Here is a 23,055-nt window from a genome sequence, read left to right as displayed (position 1 = left end):
GGCTCAGGTCATGATCTTGCAGTTCATGGGTTCGAGCCCCATGCCGGGCGCTGTGCCGACAGCTCAGAGCCTGGAGCCTGCTTCGGATTCTGTCTGTCTCTCTCTTTCTGCCCCCCTCCCCCGCTCGTGCTCTGTCTCTTTCTCTCTCAAAAATAAATAAAAACATTAAAAAAAAAGCATCAGGGAAGAATAAATAACAGGCTAGAAAGGCATACGGTCTTCTAAGCCATGGTAGGAGCGGCTATATGATGGGGAACTTTTACATCATTTTAACTTTTTTCAAAAATGTAGCATAATTGGTAAGTATGGAGAATGGGTTGAAAATCGGGAGATCCTGGAAGTAGGGATATTTCCTAGAGGGCAGGTCCTTCCTCGTTGTAGCATTCAAGGAGTAAGGGAAAGGAAATAGTTACATAGGGCACCGATGTTTCTATGTAGAGGGATGGAATCTGTGTCCTGACAGGCTGGAATGCAATGAGCTGTGATTTAAGACTCTCCTATGAGCTCTTCGTACCTCGGTAACTGCACCTGTGGACTGTGGGACTTGACTGGAAGATCTGCCATATCTCTGAACACTAACATTCTATAACTCCACGGGCTCCTAAACTAATAAGATGAAGTAAAGTAGGAACAGGTGCTATATTGCTGGTACTAACAGTGTTGTGGGAACACAGATTAGTAAGAAATCAACACAAATACTGGCTTAGCAGCAAGTCAGCTTGCCCCACGCCGTGAGAGGGGGACTGGCCCAGAGGGAAGGGTGGAGAGTGGAGAAACACAGAGGTAGCACTCTTTGGGCATGAGCCAGGGCACACCTGAACTTGGAGATTGTTCTGGGCTTTGCTTTTTCAGAGGGATAAGGACAATTGAGAATGACAGTGGCCAGAACTGTAAAAAGTCCAACGTCCATAGTTTTCATAGGAAAACTGAATGGAAGAACTGGGAATATTTAGCCTAGAAAATAGAACACTTGAGGAAAATGGATTCGATGTCTGTATGTATGTAAAAAATGTCCAGGGGCGCCTGGGTAGCTCGGTTGGTTGAGCATCTGACTCTTGATTTCGGCTCCGGTCATGATCCCAGAATCATGCAGTCGAACCCTGTGTTGAAGCGAACCCACACTGAGCGCGGAGCCTGCTTTTGTCTCTCTCCCTCTGCCCCTCCCCTTCACCCACACTCTCGCTCTAAAATAAAATTTAAAAAATTTCCAAGTAGAAAATGGGTTTGATTTTATTGGACATCAGCGATCAGGTTTGGAACCAATAATTGGAAGTTTCTGAATGCATGATTAGGTCAAATATGTGTAAAAAAGGCTATCCACGAAGTAGGTTTTTCAAAAATGAGAGAAAATTTGTATAAGTTTGGCTCATTTGCCATAACCTTTTTAGGAGAGAAAGAAGGAGTTTTGTTTTCTTTAGTATTTTATCAGTGGTACCTACATAGTGTGTATTTATTAAATGAGCAAGTGTGTTGAATGAGCTGTGAACTGTTTTTCATCTCTGATATTAAAATTAATGTCTCAATCTCTAGCACTTTTATTTATACACCCCTTACCACACTATATTCTATTTTTTTAATGTTTATTTATTTATTTGAGAAAGAGCATGCCAAAGTGGGGGAAGGGCAGAGAGAGGGAGAGAGAGAGAGACCAGCAGGCTTCTCATTATCAGTCTGGAGCCTGATGTGGTCTCGAACCCATGAACCATGAGATCATGATCTGAACCGAGATCAAGAGTTGGACACTTAACTGACTGAGCCACCCGGGCACCCCACCACATTATACTCTAATTTGTTCTTTTCTTTTTTCTTTTCTTTTCTCCTTTCTTTATTTCCCTATCTATCTATCTATCTATCTATCTATCTACATCTATTTTATTTTAGAGAGAGAGCGTGAGTGGGGGAGAGGGGCAGAGGGAAAGAGAGAGAGAATCTCAAGCAGGCTCCCCACACTCAGTGCAGAGATCAATGCAGCACTCCATTCCATGACCCTGGGATCATGAACTGAGCTGAAATCAAAGTTGGATGCTCAAGTGACTGAGCCACATAGGCACCCCTAATTTGTTCTTTCAATATCTCCTTTTCTACCTAGACTATGAGCTCACCAAAGTGAGGGGTTGTATTTTCGTTGTGTCTTCAACGCTCTCAGTCCAGTCCCGGCATGTAGCAAGTGCTCACTTGAGTAGGGGGCCATATCATTTATTATCAAAGCAAGACTCTTTAAGAGTGAAGGGGGATGGGACACCTGGGTGGCTCAATCGGTTAAATGTCCGACTTCGGCTCAGGTCATGATCTCACAGTTTGGGAGTTCAAGCCCTGCATCCAGCTCTGTGCTGGTACCTCAGGGCCTGGAGCCTGCTTCAGATTCTGTGTCTCCCTCTCTCTCTGCCCCACCCCTGCTCACATTCTGTCTCAGTCTCTCTCAAAAATAAATAAACATTGAAAAAAAAAAAAAGAGTGAATGGGGGGGGCTGACCTGATGGGAAAGGATACTACAGCATAAGATGCCACCGTGCTGGGCAAACCAGGATGAGTAGTTACCCTAATCAGTAAGTGCTTGCTGAATGAATACAGAGGGAATGAGTTTCTGGAGCCAGGAGAGGCAGGCTGTAGGAATGCTGTCCTTAGGCTGAGGTTAAAAACTGCTCCCTGGGAATTGCACCCTGTGGGCTCAGTTTTGTGTGCAGAATGCATCTAGACTTTCTTTCACATGGAATTGAAATATCTGAATTCATCTACTGCTTCCCTAGGGTAGACTTTTCTTTAACCATCCTGCTTGGCCTGGAGGTTATCCTTACTACCTTTGGGATTCTCTCGTTCTGCATGGACTTCCATTCGACAAGGTCAGTTTGGGTGTTGTAGCCCTTGGCCCCCAGGAGCCCCACAGTTCTATCCTCCTGTACCGGACCCCCTCCCACCTCAGGGCCTTTGACTTCTGTATTTTCCCTGCCCACTCAGCCTTGGCGGGGTCTCTAGGACCAGTTGTGATCACAGACGAGAGGGATTTAGAAAGTCTGAGCCAATGTTCTGCAGCTTAACCTCGTGTAAGCGTTGTCAGCCCTGACCTAGTGACCTGATTCTCATCAATGTGCTTGGGCCTCGCTCCAAAGTGCAGCTCCCTGTGGCCCCAGTTCTGGTAACCAGGACAGAGGCCCGGTTTCTTGGCTTGAGTGCTTGTATTGGTCGCTGGCAGAGGGCTCATCTTGTTCTTATCTGCCCCTCTCTTGTCCCAAGGATGAGGACTTAGCCCTTAAGGGCCTGCTGGGAAGATGTCCAATCCCTCAAGTGTTTGTTATCTCAGATAACAAACTGTCACTGCCTGCCTGAAAGACTGGGGCTTAGCTCCTTGCCATTAAGTCTGGATTGAGGGTTCTGCCTGCCAACTCGGGGGTCTTCCCCATACCTTCCACACCTGTCCACACCTGAGCTGTGCTAGGATGTGGTGCTGTTGCCTCGTTTTTTTCATCTTTTTTTTTTTTTTAAGTTTATTTATTTACTTTGAGAGGGATAGGGGGAGAGAGGAGGGTACAGATTGAGAGAGAGAGAGAGAGGGAATGAGAGAATCCTAAACAGGCTCTGTGCTGTCAGTGCACAGCCCAATGTTGGGCTCGATCTCATGAACTGTGAGATCGTGACCTGAGCGGAAACCAAGAGTCGGATCCTTAACCTACTGAGTCACCCAAGTGCCCCGTTTGTTTTCATCTTATTGATGGTCTTTCATCTTCTTCTTCCCTGTTTCCTCTCATTTCCTCTCGTTGTTTTCCTATTTCCTCCCTTCTCATTTTCTTTTCTGTAGCTATAATTAATTTTCTCCAAGAATGCAGATAGCTGTCAGTTTTTTGGTTGCTGTCTGGTTTTATGGCAGGGAAGGGGGCGGGGAATTCGCAAGGGTCCTAAACTGCTTACAGAGTCTGAGTCTTCTGCTCCCTCTGTCTGCATCCTCCTTCCCACATATCCCCTAGTGCTGGGACCTTGACCGTCTACCGGTAAACTAACCGATCACTTCAAAAAATAACTGACAGCTACTAAATTTTGATGCTTCCATTTCCCTAGCAGAAAATGCGCTATATGAATGTACAACGTTATTGTAAAATTGCTAGAAAGCTCCGAAGAAGGAACTGACCTTTTTCAAGTTAAGTCACACTATACCCTTGAGCTGCATGTTCCATAAATTCTGGAATAAAAAGGTTAATAATCTCAACTGGAGAGGGAATTTTTTTTTTTTCCCAGGAGGGGATGATGACCTTTCTCATAAGTTTCTAACACTAGGTTAGTAGGTTCAACTGCCTTTTTAGGGGAGGAAAAGATGGAGGAAATAAAACAGTATACTGTTTTCTCTTTTTTTCTAGTCTTATTGGGAAGTAATTGACATCCTTCACTGTATACATTTAAGACGTATGGCATGATGGTTTGATTACATGTATTGTGAAATGAGCACCACGATAGGTTCAGCTAACACCCATTTCTCATATAGATACAATAAAAAGAAAAGAAAGAAGAAAAAAATTTCTCCTTGTGATGAGAACTCTTACGATTTACTCTCTTAACTCTCCTATATGTTACACAGCAGTGATAGCTATAGTCATCATGTACATCCCCTTCGTAGTGCTTGTTTATCTTATAACTGGAAGTTTGTGCCTTTTGACCACCTTCTCCAATTCCTTCTCCTCCAACCCTCTGCCTCTGTTAATCACAAGTCTGATCTCTTTATGAGTTTTTCTGTCTTTTTTAAAGATTCCACATATAAGTGAGATCATACAGTACTTGTCCTTCTCTGACTTACTTCACTTAGCAGAATGCCCTCTAAGTCTATCCATGTTGGCACAAATGGTAGGATTTCCTTATCTTTTATAATGGCTGAATAATATTCTGTTGTATGTATCTGCCACAACTTCATCCCTGGGGAATACTTAGGTTGTTTCCACAGCTTCGCTGTTGGAAATAATGTTATGAACACGGGGGTGCAGATATCTCTTCAAGATAGTGTTTTTGTTATCTTTGGATAAATACCAAGAAGTAGAATATCTGGATCATACAGTTTTATTTTTAACTTTCGGAGGATCCTCCATACTGTTTTCTATAGCAGCTGTCCCAGTGTACAACCTCACCAACAGTCCACATGGGTTCCTATTCTCTTCGTCCTCGCCAGCATTGTTACCTCTTGTCTTTTTTATGGTGCCATTCTAACAGATGTGAGGTAATATCTCATTGTGGTTTTAACTTGCGTTTCCCTAAAGACTAGTGGTGTTGAGCATTTTTTTAAAACATACCTGTTGGCTTTTTATATATATTTTTCGGAGAAAAGTGTTCAGATCCTTTGCCCATTTTTAAATTGGACTACTTGGTTTTTTTGGTACTGAGTTGTAGGATAATAACCCCTTATCAGATATATGAGTTGCAAATATTTTTTTTTCCATTCTGTAGGCTATCTTTTCACTTTATTGATGGTTTCTTTTGCTATGCAGAAGTATTTTAGTTTGATGTAGTCCCATCTGCTAATTTTTTGTTGCTTGTGCTTTAAGTGTCCTATCCATAACATCATTACCAAGACCCGTGTCAAGGAGCTTTATTGCTATATTTTCTTCTAGGAGTCTCATGGTTTCAGGTCTTATATTTTAAGTCTTTAATCCATTTCAAGTCAATGTTTGTGAATGATGTAAGATATGGGTCGAGTCTCATTCTTTTACATGTGAATATCCAGTTATCCCAGCACCATTTACTGAAGAGACTATCTTTTCATCATTGAGTACTCTTGCTTTCCTTGTCAGATATTAGGTGACTGTATATGCTTGGGTCTGTTCTTGGGCTGTCACTTCTGTTCATTGCTTGTTTGTCTTTTTTTAATGCCAATACCATGCTGTTTGATGACCATAGCTTTATATTGTAGCTTGAAATCAGGAAATGTGATGCTTCCTGTTTTGTTTTTATTCAGGATTTCTTTGGTGGTTCCATATAAATTTTAGGTGTGTTTTCCTGCTTCTGTGGAAAAAAAAATGCCTTTGAAATATCAATAAGGATCACTTAGATTACTGTAGGATTCTATAGATTACTTTTGGTAGTTTAGACATTTTAACAATATTAATTTTCCATCAGCAAACACAGTAATATTTCCATTTACTTGTGTGTTTTATTCAATTTCTTTCATCAATGTCTTGTAGTTTTCAGTGTAGAGATCTTCTACTTCCTTCTGTTTATTCCTAAGCATTTTATTGTTTTTGATGCTCTTGTAAATGGGATCAATTTCTTTATTTCTTTTTCAGAAATTTCATTGTTGGTATATATAAATTTTACAGATTTTGTCTATTAACTGTGTATCTTGAAACTTTGCTAAGTTCATTGGTTAGATCTAGCCTTTTTTAGGTTGAGTATTTAGGATTTTCTGTATATAAAATCATGTCATCTGTAAATAGGAACTATTTTACTTCTTCCTTTCCAGTTCTGTTGCCTTTTATTGTTCTTGCCTGATTGCTCTAGTCAGGATTTTCAGTACTATATTGAATAGAAATGATGAGAGTGGGCACTCTTGTCTTTTTCTCCTGATTTTTGAGGTAAAGCTTTCATTCTTTTGCCATTGAGCAAGATGTTAGCTGTGGGCTTGTCCTATTGGCATTTATTATGTTGAGATATGTTCTACCTATGCCTAATCTGTTAAAAGTTTTTATCATGCGTGGATGTTGAATTTTGTTGAATGCATATGATCCTTTTCTTTCATTCTATTAATGTGATATATCACATTGATTTGCATATGTTGAACCATCCTTGCATTCCAGGGATAAATCCCACATGATCATGGTGAATGATTTTTTAATGTGTTGCTGAGTTCACTTTGCTGGTATTTTGTTGAGAATTTTTGCATCTATATTCATCAGAGATATTGACCTGAAGTTTTCTTTTCTAGTAGTCTCCTTTTCTGGTTTTGGTATCAGGATAATTCTGGCCTTACAAATGGGTTTGTGAATGTTCTCTCCTCTTTGAAATATGGGAGTTTTAAGAAGGATTGGTGTTCATTTTTTAAAAAATATTTGGTAAAATTTGCCACAAGCCATGTGGGCCTGGACTTTCCTTTATTGAAAGATCTTTGATTACTGGTTCAATTTCCTTACTAGTAATTGGTCTATTCACATTTTTTTATTTCTTCTTGATTCAGTCTTCATTAGGTTGTATGTCTCTAAGAATTATTCCATTTTTTTTCTAGGTTGTCCACTTTATTGTCATATAGTAGCCTCTGATGATCCTTTGAATTTCTGTAGGATCAATTATATGTCTATTTTTTCATTAATAACTTTGCTGATCTGGATTCTTTCTCTTTTTTCCTTGGTTAGTCTAGCTAAGGTTTTGTCCATTTTGCTTATCTTTTCAAAGAAATAGCAGTTTGGTTCATCTTTTTCATTTTTCTGTTTTCTATTTCATTTATTTCTGCTCTAATATTTATTATTTCCTTTCTTCTGATAACTTTGAGTTCAGTTTGTTCTTTTTCAAGTTCTTTAAGGAACAGAGTTAAGATGTTTATTTGGGACCTTTCTTCTTTTTTTTAAAAAATTTTTTAAAGTTTATTTATTTTGAGAGAGAAAACAAGTATGGAGGAGGGGCACAGAGAGAGAGAGAAAGAGGGAGAGAGAGAAGCCCAAGCAGGCTCCACCCCATCAGCGCAGAGCTGGACATGGGGCTTAAGCCCATGAACTGTGAGATCATGACTTGAGTCAAGATCAAGAGTCATGTGCTTAACCGACTGAGCCACCCAGGTGCCTTGGGGCCTTTCTTATTAATGTAGGTATTTATTGCTATGCACTTCACTCTCAGAACTGCTTTTGCTGCATTCTGTAAGTCCTGGTATATGTGTTTCCATTTTTTTATTTATGCCAAGAAACTTTTTTATTTCCCTTTAATTTCTTTTTTGATCCCTTGGTTCTTCAAGAGAGTGTTGTTTAATTTCCATGAGTTCATACATTTTTCAGTTTTCTTCTTCTTGATTTCTAGTTTCATGCTATTATGGTAAGAAAAGATACTTGGTGTGATTTCAACCTTCTTGAGTGTTCTAAGACTTGTTTATTTTTAAAAAAATTTTTTAATGTTTTATTTATTTTTGAGAGAGAGACCGAGTACAAACAGGGGAGGGGCAGAGAGTGAGGGAGACACAGAATCTGAAGCAGGCTCCAGGCTCCGAGCTGTCAGCACAGAGCCCGATGCGGGGTTCAAACCCACAAACTGTGAGATCATGACCTGAGCCAAAGTCGGATGCTTAACCGATTGAGCTACCCAAGCATCCCTTCTAAGACTTGTTTTGTGGACTAACATATGATCTATCCTAGAAAATGTTCTACTTGTGCTTTAGAAGAATGTGTTTTCTGCTATTGTTGGGTAGAATGTTCTGTATATGTCTGTTAGGTCCATTTGGTCCATAGTGTTGTTCAAATCTGCTGTTTCCCTATTGGTTCTCTGGCTGGTTTATCAATTGTTGAGAGTACGGTATTAAAGTCCCCAATTATCATTATATTATTGTTCATTCCTCTTTTTAGCTTTATTAGTTTTTGCTTTATATATTTAGCTGCTCCAATATAGGGTGTATGAAAATTTTAATTGTTCTCTTTTTGATGTATTGACTCCTTTATCATTATATAATGACTTTCTTTTTTTTTCTTACCATTTTTAGTTTGAGATCTGATATAAGTAAAGCTACCCCTGCTTTTGCTGTTTTCTGTTTTTGTTTTTGTTTTGATGAGTATTTGCTTGAAATGCCTTTTTCCATCCCTTCATTCTTAGCCTATGTGAGTCTTTAAGGCTAACGTGAATCTCTTCTAGGCAGCATATTGCAAGATCTTGGTTTTCTTTTTCTTTCTTTTTTTTTTTTTTTAATCCATTCAGTTGTTCTATGTCTTTTGGATAATTTTATCCATTTACATTTAAAGTGATTATTGATAGGTAAGGACTTACTATTGTCATTTTGTTAATTGTTTTCTGGTTTTTTTTATAGATCCTTTGTTCCTTGTTTTCCTTTTCTTTTCTTTTCTTTTCAGTTTATTTATTTTTAGACAGGGAGTGGGTGAAGGGCAGAGAGAGGGGGAGGACACAGGGCTTGATCTCATGACCATGAGATCATGACCTGATCTGAAACCAAGAGTTGGACGCTTAACCTACTGAGCCATCCAGGTGCCCCATTTTTCCTTGTTTCTTATCCTGCTATCTTTTTGTGTATTTTAATGTTTTTTGGTATCTGTATGCTTTGACTTCTTTATCATGTTATTTGTGTAATTACTACAGGTTTTTCCCTTGTGTTTGCCCTGAAGCTTATATAAAATCTTAAACTTATAACACCCTATTTTAAACTGGTAACTATATAGCTTCAATAGAAGTTCCACTTCACACTTTTACTTCTCCCCTTCACATTTTAGGTTATTGCTGTTACAACTTACATATATTTTATATTGTGTAACTAATAATAGATTGTTGTATTTATGGTTATTTTTGCTACATTAATTTTTTTAACTTTTAAATTAGAGTTGTGAGTTATGTACCACTATTACCACATTGCAGAATCTAACTATGACTATATATTTACCATTACCAGTGAGATTTTGCTACCTTTTTGTGTTTTTTTGATGTTAATTGGTGTTCTTTTACTTCTACTCAAAGCACTCACTTAGCATTTTTTTGTAAGGGAGTTCTGGTGGCAATGAGCTCCCTCAGCTTTTTTTGCAGAGAGGAGGGGAGTCTGTATCCCTTTTTCATTTCTGAAGGACAGCTTTGCTGGGTGTGAAATTCTTGCCTTGAATTCTTTGGTCAGGTGAGGTCATTAGTTTTGTTCTGCAGCCAGGGGAAGCCATGGGCTGTGTTCTCTCGTTAGATTCCCTGGTCAGATAGGCTGAAGGCTATATTCAGTCATGACCTGGGCTACAAAGTAGATTCCCTGCTCAGGTGCAGCAGGGGAAGCAGCTCGAAAACTGGTGAAGCTCTTTGTTGTCTTAACGCAAGCTGACCCACATCTGAAGTTTCCTGGATGAACAGGGCCATTGACTTTGCTGTACAAACTATTGGATCTGTCTGCCATTCTCTCAGCTCGAGTGCCACTGGACCACACAACTTTCAGGTGTTTTCACCAGCCCTTCTGGTTTTATGGAGCTGGAAGGCACTTCCGTGGTGGGTGGGGCTGTGACTCGGCACCTTGCCTGGATGGGGGCAAACTAGGCTCTAGGGCAAGCAAAATTCCTCATTTGAGTATCCAAATCAGGCAGATCTGTATCACACTGAGTTTCCTGGTCAGAGTGTGCCTTCAACTTGGTTCTGTAGATGAGCAAAGTCGCTGTTTGGGGTTACTACTTGGGCACTGCAGATAGAAACTCAGTCTGCCAAGATCCCTGAGTGCTGGTTATTGCAAGCCCTTTCCCCCTTCTCTGTCATGGGTCCCAATGATTCCCCTGTAATCCCTGTGGTGTGAGATCAGAGTAGGGGCTCCCACAGAGTGACCCAAAATGCTGCGGGAGCTGAGATTCCCCCCTGGATTTTCTTTTCCCACTGGAGGAATCGGAGGCTCACGGAAGACCTCTCCACATAGTGTTGTGCTATTCTGGGTGAGGGGCGGTGTGGTCAATGTGTAGCTGCTTGTCTTATCCTCTACTGCAATCTGGCCTGGTCTCTGAGGTGCAGGGTGGGGCTTCAGCCTCATCTCCATGTTCTAAGATTATGTCAGTGGTGTCTTATTCTTGAATAGTTGATAGTTCTTGTGTGAGGAGCAAAGTCAGGAACAACCTATGTTACTGTCTTGGGAATATCCGTTGTCAGCATACTATTTTTAACTCCTAAAACATTATTCTTGCTCTGCCTTTGAGGTAGTTGTGGGATTCTAGGAAAGCCTTTTCACTTCTCCAGGATTTGCATTCTCATTTCTAAACTGATTTTGACTGAATGGCCTTCAAAGCCCCTCTGCAGTTCTTACATTTTATGATGTAACATAAACATTAAGAAGTGAGTATTGTGTTGGGCTTGTAGTGCAGGTGGATGCAATGTTTTCTGTGGTTGTACGTGGCCTACTGTGTATGGGAATGGCCGGCTCCAGTCAGAAGAGGGTCTCACTAAGATTCTGGAGTCTTCAAGTTCACGTAGCCTCATTGGTTGGAGAAACAGCCAGTATATGGCAGTGGTTCAGAGCTCACTGGACTACGGTGGACATACAGACAAATGCCGTCTCTTCCTCAGTGTGTGACATTGAACTTCCTCCTTAAAATCTCCTGTGTCAAGTGTGGATGATAAAAGTACCAACTCTGAGGGGCTGATGGGAGATTAAAAGAGGCACTATTTATTTATTATGTGTTTTTTTTTTTTTTTAACGTTTATTCATTTTGAGAGATGGAGTGTGAGTGGGGGAGAGGCAGAGAGAGAGAGAGGGAGACATAGAATCAGATGCAGGCTCCAGGCTCTGAGCTGTCAGCACAGAGTCCGACATGGGGCTCGAACTCATGAACTGTGAGATCATGACCTGAGCTGAAGTGGGACATTTAACTGGCTGAGCCACCCAGGCGCCCCCAAAGAGGTACTACGTACATGCATGACATGGTTCCTGGGATGTAGTACATGGTCACTAAAAGTTTACTGTCCTTGTTCATCTGTGTAGATCATCTCGTAGATGATCTGTGTGGTTCCAGCCAGCTCTAAACAGCTGTAACTTTTATGGCGTTGTGGAAAGTACAGTGGCAGATGACCTCCTGGAAGTTTAGTTGGCTGGAGTTTGGAGAATGAGGCCAAAGATCATACGAGAGCTTCAAGCCTGTGATAATGGTAAATGCTATTTTTGAGTTATGATACATTTACTGACATAATGGAGACTTTTTATTAAACATCCCTCTTGTTCTGGAATTACATTTATATTTTTCTGGGAGGTGGGGGAAGCCAGGGAAGTATTCTGTGATGCCCCCTTGCTAGAGGCTAAAGACTTGGGGCTATTAGCCTATTAGAAATGCACTGCCTGAGGAAAATGGTTCCTTTTGTAAATCTGAAATGATTGCAAAGGATATAAGGTCGTATCTGGGCACTGATGGGGAAGAGGTGCTTGCTCGGGGCTGTGCCTGGCCTTGCTCACAGCCTAGCTCTGGGTCCAAAGTCCACTAGCCCGAGGCTCTTAGCTGGATGTGCTTACAGAAGACTGTCTTTGACTTGTGTGAGTGATTGTCCTGGGTGCCCTGGCCTGGACTCTGATCGTACGAGAACATCACTGGAAACCTTTGTAACTCTCTCCAGCCTGTGACTCAGCTTAGCACGGCGCCTCTGGGGCAGGACGGTGAAAGGTAGCTTCGTGTGTGGACTGGTGTGGCTGGACTTGGGAGGCCGCCTCGCAGAAGAAATGAGTGATTGTAATGGCGCACTCTGAAACCCAATGCATAGAAACTGTCTATTATGGGGCTCTTGCGTTTTACTGTGACGTTTGGCCTTAACTCTGTTGTATCACACGCCCTGACTTTTAGGAAATGAGAGCCAGTGCAGTTTAGAATAAGCACCACAGCTGGTATATTTAACTGGGACATTGCATTTTAAAACCCTCTCTGCCTTGTCTCACCCCTCCCTTGCATTTCCTTCTCAGTGAGCAGTACCAATGTTCGTTTACCTTTTCGGGTTTTGGAGCGTCTCTGTTGGCTCTGGAGTTACCACAGTATCTGTAAGACAACATCATCAGGCACAGGGCAAGACTGCTGATTAGTGAGATCAGTGATATGATTGAAGGCATATAGATGAGTAATATCTTAAAACATTCAGTTATTCATTTTATGCCCATTTAATCAAGGTACAATTAAAACAGAAGTTGGGAACTGAAATTAAAGAAGCCAAAATAAATCACTTTTGACCCTCAGCTCCTACCAGTGACTTTTTATGCGTCAGTCTCCAAGATCAACTGCATGTCACGTCTCCGGGGCGGCCTGCTTACACTGATGCCACACCCTCCAATTCCTGCCCCTACATGTGTTCAGTGGTCAAGCGGGACGTCTTCCGTGTTATCTCTGTCACCTCGGACGTACCTGGGCTTGTGCGTGGCTCAGGTTTTGTTCCGGTCACAGTGATCTATTCATTGCTGCAGTGTGGCTTCCAGGCTCCTTTCTGGGTTGGAACTGTCCACCACAGACAGCATGAAGTCCAATCTGCAATGTGGGTTGCCTGCCTGGGGGTTGGCTCTCAGCTTGCACTGGCCTTTGCACACATGTCCCTTTCTGACTTCTGACTGCTGACCTGCCTCCACACTCGGCTATGCCCCTGTCTGTTGGCATCCGTGCTCCTTGGGTCCGGTGTGCTCCTGGCCCTGGTTTGTCCAGACACTTTCTGGTCCCTGCCTTCTCACCTCATCTCCTTTATGTGTCACTGTCTCTGTGTGATGACCCCACAGACCAATCCCTTTCACCCCTAATTGTTTTCATAAGATGCTGCCTTAGATTCTCTGCTGGCTCTCCAGATTACTGGCTGTGTCACGGAAGAACCCTGGGCTGGAGTCAGACTTTAATCCAGGCTTTCTACTTGCTAGTTGTGTAAACTTAGGTCATGTGGCCTCATTCATTGTGTTTCTTCATCTGCAAAATGGGAATAATGACAACAATAATGGTACCTACTCCGCTTACCTTAAAAGTGATTACTAGAACTGAGGCCGGGCATATTTTTGGATTTTTATTTGCTAGCCATATACTTTCTCTGGGGAAGGAACCTTTCAAATCTTTCACCCATTAAAAAAAAAAAAACACTGGATTGCCTTCTTTTATTGAGTTTTTAGAATTCTTTACATATTCTAGATAGAAGTCTTTTACCAGATAAAGGCTTTGCAAAAATCTCTCCCAGACTGTGCTTCCTGCTTCATTCTCTTAATAAGATCATTAGAGCAAAAGATTTTAGTTTTGAAAAAGTTTAATACATTATCTTATGAACATTATTTTTCCTTTTGTGTCCTGTTTAAGAAATCTTTGCCCACCCAAATGTGTATTGCAACTGTGTTTTTTTCCTAGAAGTTTTATAATTTTTGTTTTTATACTCAGGTCTATCATTCATCTTGCATGCATGGGTCTGTGCACGTGTGTGTGTGTACATGTACCATGTGAGGTCAGGGTTGAAGGTCATCATTAATCATTAGTAAAATAACCACCATTTGCTATCACTACATAACCATAAGACTAGATAAAATTAAAGACTGACCATACCAAATGTTAAAGATGATTTGGAAGAGTTGAAACCTTATACTATCCTGTTGGGAATGAAAATGCCACAACCACTGTGGTAAACAGCTTGATAGTTGCCTCAAAAAGTTAAACATACACTTAAACTAGCTGTATAGGTATTTACCCAACAGAACTGAAAGCATATATCCCTGTAAGACTTACACATGAGTATCTACAGCTGTTCTATTTGTCATTGCCCCAAACTGGAAACAACTCAAATGTCCAATTCGTAAGAGAATGGATAAATAAATTGTGGTATGTGTATAAAATGGAATACTAGTGAGCAACAGCCTGGCTGAATCTCAAAATAATTATGGTGAATAAAAAGAGACAAATATTGTGCAAGTTCATCCAAATAAAATTTTAGAAAATATAAACTAATCAGAAAGCAGATTAGGGTTTGCCTGGAGTTGGGGGCGGGGTCAATGTGGAGTGATCATGAAGGGGCATGAGGAAGGTTTGTGGGGGTTGTGGGTACATTCACCACCTTGAATGTGGTGATGGTTCCACAGAACATACATATGCTTAAAAATATGCAGTTTATTGTATATCGGTTATCTTCCTAAAGTTATTAAATGGGGAAATAGTGGAATAAGTATCCACCAATGTGACAAAAGTGGGGAGATCACAAGTCCCCAGTGAGATAATGCCCAGGAAACTGCATTGATAGCCTTAATCTGGTGTAGAAATGCTTATTGTCGTCATTTGTCTGTGCCACATAGACTAGGAAATTTTCCATTAAGGGAAGTAGACCAGTTTCTGGGGGCCCTCAGAATCTAGTTTTCCCAACCCCACCCAGTGGAAAATGTCAAGTTGATATTAGAACACATATGACTGGACAAACGATTGCACCCTAGGACATTCAGACCCTCCAGGGATTTCTCTCAGGCTTGACTATATCCCAGCCCCCTCATCTCCTTCTCTCACTCCCAACGGACAATAAAATGGTGGCTTAAAGTGCAGGGGCTTGCCTGCATTTAGGAGTTCTGGACCCGGCTGTACAGCAGAATTACAGAGAAACTTTTGGGAAATGTTGATGCCTGACTTTGTACCTGGAGATCCTTATTTGCTTGCTCTATATTCTTAAAACTCCCCAGGTGATTCTGGGTGATTCTAACGTGCAATTAGAATTGAGAAGCACTCAAGTGGAGCCTTGACCCTGTACCATCACTTGCTCACCCCTGTGGCTGTGTCATTTCCAGCTCATTCTGTGCATCTCTAGCTTTCTGTTCAGTGTTAGAAAATAGGCAGAAGTAATTATGATGATGATGATGATGATGATGATAATAATAATAATAAACATTCAAATAGTGCTTGGCCTTTTTTCAAAGAATTTCCATGAGCATTTTCTCATTGTGTCTCATAAATAACCTGAGAAGTGGGTAAGAGAGAATGATATAATTTGTAATCCTTATTGTCTTTTTCCCAATTAATTATAAATGCAATAAACAGTCATTTAAAAATATTTTAGAAAACAAATATGGAAAACTATGAATAGAAAAAAATCATCTGTAATCCAGCCTCTCAGAGAAAACCGGGGTCAACCTTTGGTTTCTTTTAACATAGATAAAATTATGCACTTAATTTTTTTTTAACAGCATTGGCCACAAACTGTACCAGAGTTTTGTGACCTGATCTTTTCACTCAATACATTATTGAGAGTAACATTTTTAATGACTATTTTCTAGACACTGCATGGAAACATGATTTATTTAACTAATTCCCTATTGTTTGATAGCTTGTTTCCAAGTTTTCTGTATTAAAAATAACTGTATCCTTATGTGGAGTACCTGGAACTCTCATATACTTCTAGTGAGGGTAAAAATTCATACCACTACTTTGGAAAATGTCAGATAATATCTACTAATGTTGAATATGGGCATACCCTGTGACTCAGCAATTACTCTCCCAGGTATATATCCAGAAGAGTGTGTACAGTGTTCAGCAAAAGACAGGTACAAAAGTATTCATAGTTGCACTTCTAGTTATGGCCCTGACTGGAGACAACTCAAATATTCCTTAATAATAGATGCATAAATTGACTGCAGTATTCATGCAAGGGAATACAATATAGCAAGAGAAAATGAAGGAGTTGCAATGGTACTCAACATCATGATGACTCTCACAAACAATATGGAATGAGAAAAGCCCGACACAAAGAATACGTAGAAACACAAGCATAATTAGTTTATCCTATTAGGAATTGAGCTAGTGATTACCTTGTGGAAGGGGCAAAAGGGTCTCTGGGTTTGTTTCTAGGTTTGGTTGGTGATAAAACTCTTCACTTTATGAAAACTCATTGAGCTGTATATTTATGGTCTGTAATTTTTCCTGTGTGAGTACTTCAAGAAAATTGACAAAAACTCACCACAAATTTTCAAGGCAACCTTGCTACCTCCTTCTTTTGACTGGGGAAAATGTGACTCTGAAAACTGTTGTGGGCTGAATTGTGTTTCCCCCCCAACCCCGCCTCAAAATTCTTACGTTGAAGTCCTAACCTCTAGTACCTCAGGATGCGACTGTTGGCAGAGAGGGGCTTTGAAAAGGTAATTCAGCTAAAATGAGGCCATAAAAAATCCAATCTGATTGGTGTGCTTAGAAGAAGAGGATATTAGGGCACATAGAGAAACAAAAAGCCTGAGAGAGGCCCATGTCAGGGCCCAGTGAGAAGATGGCCACGTATAAGCCAAGGAGAGAAGCCTCAGGTGTAATCAAACCTGCTGACACCTTGGTGAGCAGAGTTTAAAACTCTAGCCTCCAGAATTGTGAGAAAATAAATTTCTGTCATAGAAGATGCCCAGTCTGTGGTATTTTGTTGTGACATCCCTAGCCGACTAATGTAAGAATTGAGGTTTTTTTTTTTTTTCAATATCAAACATATATTACAGGGCTGAGCAGGATGTGAACATCCATCCATCGTCTGACTTTAAATTGTATAGCCTCGCCAACACACCTGGTTTTTCATCTTTCCAGGAGAGACTGATGGTGCTGTGAGGCAGCTAAGGAGAGCACCATGTCAATGGGCCCACTGCTGCTCTCAGGAGGAAATATTTCTGGGCACCCAACAGGGCACATGGCTGGCTCAGTTGGAAGAACATTCAACTCTTAGTCTCAGGCTTGTGAGTTCAAGCCCCATGTAGGGTGTAGAGATAACTCCAATAAATAAATAAATAATAAATAAGAGCAAGCCAAATCATCCTTTCCTTCTATAAGATTGCTTGCTTGAGTGTGATGACTGTCACATTTACAGGAGACTTGCTGAAGTAAGGTGCATTTTTTTCCCCAAACTCAGAACTTTTGAGGGGCAGTGCTGGCTAGTAATTAATTGCTGCTGGTCATTAGAGTCATCTCATCCTCTGAAACATCCTGGGAAATGGCTAAGAGTGATAGTAATGCGATTTCCTGTTCCTCTTGTTACTTCCATCTCCTCGAATTTGGCCTTTTGGGAGCTGAAACATTTTGTTTTTACATTTATCTGTTCTCAGTGATACTATAATGTTCACTTTTTAAGGTCTTATCATATTAGGGCTTCCTCAGAATGTTAGAACATCTGTTTCTAACTGTCAAAGAGAAGAGAGGGGGAAAAAATAACACATATTTGACTTTTAATTCAAAATACAACAAAATAAAATGCATGTTGACCTGACTAACTTCTGGAATTTTCCTGATAAGCAAGTAGAGTAAAGGGATGAAGAAGGGATTTGGAATATGAGTTAGAGAAGGTCATGCATCTCATGGGGTCTTACTTTATCTCACTTTGGAGAGTGCATACAATTTCCTTTCAGTTCAACAAGTATTAGTTGAGAATCTACTCCTTGTTGGATATCATATCATAAACAGTGTGAGAGGGGTCCCTTCTGTTAAAAAATTTTGAGCTTGTAAAGTGGCTCTGCCTATGATTTCTACAAGTTAGGTCTTAAGAGAGTTTTTAGGCTGTGGTGTAGAAAGGAAGAACCTAGGAGGGGACTGCTGGTCTCCCTGAGTTGAAAAGTCAGAGCTGAAAGTTCTCCAGGGTTCAGAGGGCAGAGCACAAGGGAGGAGATTGCTGCACAGAAAGGAAACTCCAAAGATCTGCAGGGGGTCCCCTTGAGCATTCAAATGAGTACTGGTCAGTATATACAAATGAGGAAACCACTTGCAGCGAGGGAAGGAACTATCCAAAGAGACTAGAAGAAGCAATGCCCATTGTTCACACAGAGCCAGGAATAGTGTCTGTCCACACCAACCAGGCTAGAAAAACTCATAACACGTGGGACATAAAGTCGAGTCCTCAGAAAAGTCCTCAGTAGTGGACTAACTAGCTGTACATTGTGTATTGCTCTTAAAAGCAAGACCCCCAAACAACAATTTTTCCAATTAATATAACTATGTACCGGAACAAAATATAAGAATTTAGGACTATAAAAATATTCAGAAACATGGTAAAATTCATAATGTCTGGTATCCAATAAAAAATTACCAAGCATGCAAAGAAGAAGTAAAATACAAACAAAATGAAGATAAAAACCGATCAGTTGAAACTGACACACTTACTCCACAACTGAAAAATGCTAAAACTGTTGGACAAGGACATTAAAAACACTTATTATAATTATATTCTATATGTTAGAAAAGGTAACTAGAGACATGATAAATATAAAATGCCCAAATCAGAGTTCTAGGGATGAAAACTACAATGTCTGAGATGAAAAATACACTGGATAGAATAAAGGTAGATTACACATTGCAAAAGTAAAGAGTTTAAATTTGAAGGCATTAAACAGCAACTATCGAATGTGAAACACAGAAAACAAACTGGCCAGGGGGTGGGGTGCGCCCGGGTGGCTCAGTCGGTTGAGCGACGAACTTCGGCTCAGGTCATGATCTCATGATTTGTGAGTTCAAGCCCCGGGTCAGGCTCTGTGCTGACAGCTCAGAGCCTGGGGTCTGCTTCTGATTCTGTGTCTCCCTCTCTCTCTGCCCCTCCCCCACTCATGCTCTGTCTCAGAAATAAATAAACATTAAACAGATTTTTTTTTTTAAAGAAAATAAACTGGGGAGAAAAAGCACCAGTGAACTGTGGAGTAAGTTCAAGCAGTATATTTGGACTATATTTAGAATCCTCCAAAGTAGAGGGGAGTAGAAAGATTTTTGAAGAAGCAATAGCTTGAAGTTTTTAAGATCTGATGAAAACTGTCAATTCACAGATTCAGAAAGTTCAATGAACCCCAAGAGCAAGAAAACTGCATAAAAACTACATCATCGCATCCTAATCAAATTGCTCAAAATCAATGATAAAGAGTAAAACATCAATGATAAAGAGTAAATCTTAAAAGTGGCCAGGAAAAAGGGGCATATTACATAAAGAAGGAGAAAGATAGTAACAATAACAGATTTCTTCTTGGAATTATTCAGGGATGGAGTTAGCGAAACAATATCTTTACTGAAAGAAAAAAAAAATCCATCAATTTAGCATCTATACTCCACAGAAATATCTTTTAAGAAATGAAGGCAAATAAAGAACTTTGCAGACATTCAGGAGTTGAAGCAACTCATTACCAGCGTATTCACATTATAAATAATTTTAAAATAAATTCTTCAAGCAGAGGAAAATAATGTCAGAAGTCTGACTGTACATAAAAATGAATTTTCCCATACCAGAAATTCATGAGTGAGATTTTTTCTTATTAAAGTCTCTTTAAAGGATATTTGCTATTTAAACAAAAATGATAACAATGTGTGTTTATTACATATATAAAATTAAAATGCATGACTGCAAACTAAACTCAACATAGCAAAAGAGGGAAAATAATATGGATCAGATTGGAAATCAATGAAGTAGAAAAAAAGAAAAAGAAAAACAATGAAACCTAAAGCTGGTTCTTTGAGACAACCAATAAAATGGATAAACATATAGTATAGTCAGGCTGATCAGGAAAAAAGAAGACTCAAATTACCAGTATCAGGAATGAGAAAGGTGGTATCACTAGAGATTATATATGTGTATATATATATATACATATATATGTATATATATTTATGTGTGTGTGTATACATATATATGTACATATGTATATATATATACATATATATGTGTATATATATACATATATATGTATATATATATAAATTCTTTTTTGAAAGACAGGGTGCAAGTGAGTGAGGGGCAGAGAGAGAGGGAATCTCAGGAGGGACAGAGAGAGAGAGAGATGGAGAAAGAGAGAGAGAAGTGGGGCTCATCTGAAGCAGGGCTTGTGTTCACCTGAAGTGGGGTTCGAGCTCACAGATGTGAGACTTGAACTCACAAACCACGAGATCATGACCTGAGCCGAAGTCAGATGCTTAACAACTGAGCCACCCAGGCCCCCAAGATTCTATAGATAATAAAAGGGAGAAGAAGGGAATGCTATGAACAACATTATGCCAACCAATTTCACAACTTAATTGAAATGGGAAAACTTTTTGGAAGGCAGAAGCTACCAAAACTCACTTAAAAATAAATAGATAGCCTGAATAGCCATATGTTTATTAAAATACTGAATTTGTAGTTTTAAAATCTTTCCATAAAGAAAACTCCAGATTTAGATCATTTTGTTGGGGAATTATTCCAGACATTAAAAAAAGCAATGATACCAACAATACAAACTCTTCTGGAATATGGAAGTGAAAGAAATGCCTACAAACAGTGTCAGGGACCAGTGCTACCCAAATACCGAACCAGTAAAGACGTTATGAGAAAAGAGGGCTACAGACCCATATCACTCATAAATATAGATGCAAAAAATTTAAAGCAAATTTTAGCAAGTCTAATCCGACAATGTGTAAAAAAAAGATAATATATCATGGCCAAGTGGAATTTATCCCACGAATGCTGCCTTAACATTCAAAAATCAATCAATTTAATTTACCATATTAACAAACTAAAAAGGAAAAAAACATAGTATCATCTCAATAGATGCAGGAAAAAAAACATTGGATACAATCCTACATCTATAGTTGAAAAAAGCTCTCTGTAGACCAGGAGTAGAATGGAACTTCCTCTGATAAAAGGCATCCTTGAAAACCTAGTTAACATTATATAAAATTAACTTAAAATAGATCACAGATCTAAATGTAAAGCCTAAAACTGTAAACACCTAGAAGAAAACATGGGAGAAAAACTTTGCAGCTGACCTCAGAATAGGAAGAGCCAGAAAAATCGCTGACTGGAAGGACTGCCATCTTCGGAAAAGTCAAGATTGGAGGCAGCAGGGTAAGGTCAAACAAGCAGTTTCTTCAGCTGTCCCTCTACAGAGGCCCCTGGAAGCATCATATCTCTTCGTTGTGCTTGGTGCTTAATAGCCCATGAAGGCAATTGTGTGTCTCCACCAAGGCATAGCAGCCGGCATAGGTGAAGTTTCAAGGGGCCAATCATCATCAACGGGACTGTGCTAGAAAGAAGGTGCAGAGAATAGAAAACACAGGAAGTGCTGTATCTGTACATGAGGGCACACACATGCAGCACAGCGGTGCCACCCCACCTGACGTAAGGTAGGCTTTCACATTTGGATTACGGTGCTCTGCTCATCAGAGGCAAGGCCAGGATCTGAACATAATGTATGTGGGGGAAGTGGCGTATATGTGAGGAAACATACGTGTATTAACACCATAACATCAACTGTGTGCTAGGCACTGTTAGGTACTTGATACGTGCTGTCTTATTTCACCCACATAATGATCATAGTAATAGGTATTATTATTCTCATGTCATAGGATCATAGAAGTTATGTAACTTTCCCAAGGTCAACAGCTGCTAAATGCTGTTGGTGCTCACATTAGTCTGATCACTGTGCGTGTGTGTGTGTGTGTGTGTGTGTGTGTGTGTGTGTATTTTCCATGACGTCATCTGTCTCCATAAAAGCAAAAAAAAATGTCTTGCTAGCTTGCAAAGAATAACATGGTTATCTCTCCAGAACTCGAAAGTATAAGCCCAGAAAAATTCTATCCTTTTATGAAAAAAGCAGTTGTTAAAAATTCTTGACAAATCTAAAGTATCCTAAATGCTTGGGGGTAAAGCCATGCATCTGCCTGCATTGGAAATAACCTGAAATGTGTCCTCCTTGAGTGTTTCTTAGCAAAAAGATGTGAGGGTGCTGCCATCTTTGGCCTTGAAACAAAAGAGATTTATGAACAAATACAGTGTTGGTGATTCCAGTAGGAGTCGGCCTGAGAAGAAGTGATGAAAAACAACAAATCATGATGCTACAGAAGAGTCTGTGACTCTTTCAAAGAATTCATTTCTGATCACAGCCTATCTACGGAATTTACAATGCTGATGGAAGATTTACAATGCTGATGGAAGGCTGGCATTGCTTGCAAAGTTAATTCTGACACATTCCGGGAAGAAACAGTGAATCAAGTACCTGTGATTTTCAGCACAGGGATAAACCTTTCCTGTACTGATAATAGTAGGTAGATTCCCCCCAAATAATACCTTTGACTGACAGTTTCATGGTCCTAGAGTTTTCCAAAGTGGGTCCACATCAACTAGTAGCTTTCACAGTACAAGCTAGTGAACAAACAGATGGAAAACCTATTCCCTCCTTACTGGTTTTATTATCTTGTGGCATACATAATGAAAGATTTTTTGAAGGGCCCTTACTATCTTTTAAAAACATTTTTATCATTAGGACTTTCAAAAAAAAACCTACTAAGGTACAGACATTCCTTATCCAGATTCAGGGATTACCAAGATTTAACCATATTTGCTCCATGTATCTCTTTGCTCCCCATTAATGGATAGCTTCACCTCTACCTACTTGAAAAATCTCGCTTAGTGAAATGTCATCTTAGAGTCTTTGTTAGGTCCTTGATGGCTACGATAAACTGAATACTCTCATTAGGTATGTAAAGCTTTGTT

The 23,055-nt window shown here is 39.9% G+C and overlaps 1 long non-coding RNA gene across 5 annotated transcripts in view; it reads left to right on the top strand.

Moving 5' to 3' along the window:
• Positions 1 to 23,055, top strand: part of LOC113600950 (uncharacterized) — a 410,951-nt gene that overhangs the window by 139,110 nt on the left and 248,786 nt on the right. The gene's annotated exons all lie outside the window — the stretch shown is intronic.

Source organism: Acinonyx jubatus, chromosome A1 (assembly GCF_027475565.1).
Source record: "Acinonyx jubatus isolate Ajub_Pintada_27869175 chromosome A1, VMU_Ajub_asm_v1.0, whole genome shotgun sequence".
In the NCBI taxonomy this organism is placed as follows: domain Eukaryota; kingdom Metazoa; phylum Chordata; class Mammalia; order Carnivora; family Felidae; genus Acinonyx; species Acinonyx jubatus.
The sequence above is the reverse complement of the archived record's forward strand: the minus strand, read 5'-3'. Positions and strand labels throughout refer to the sequence as shown.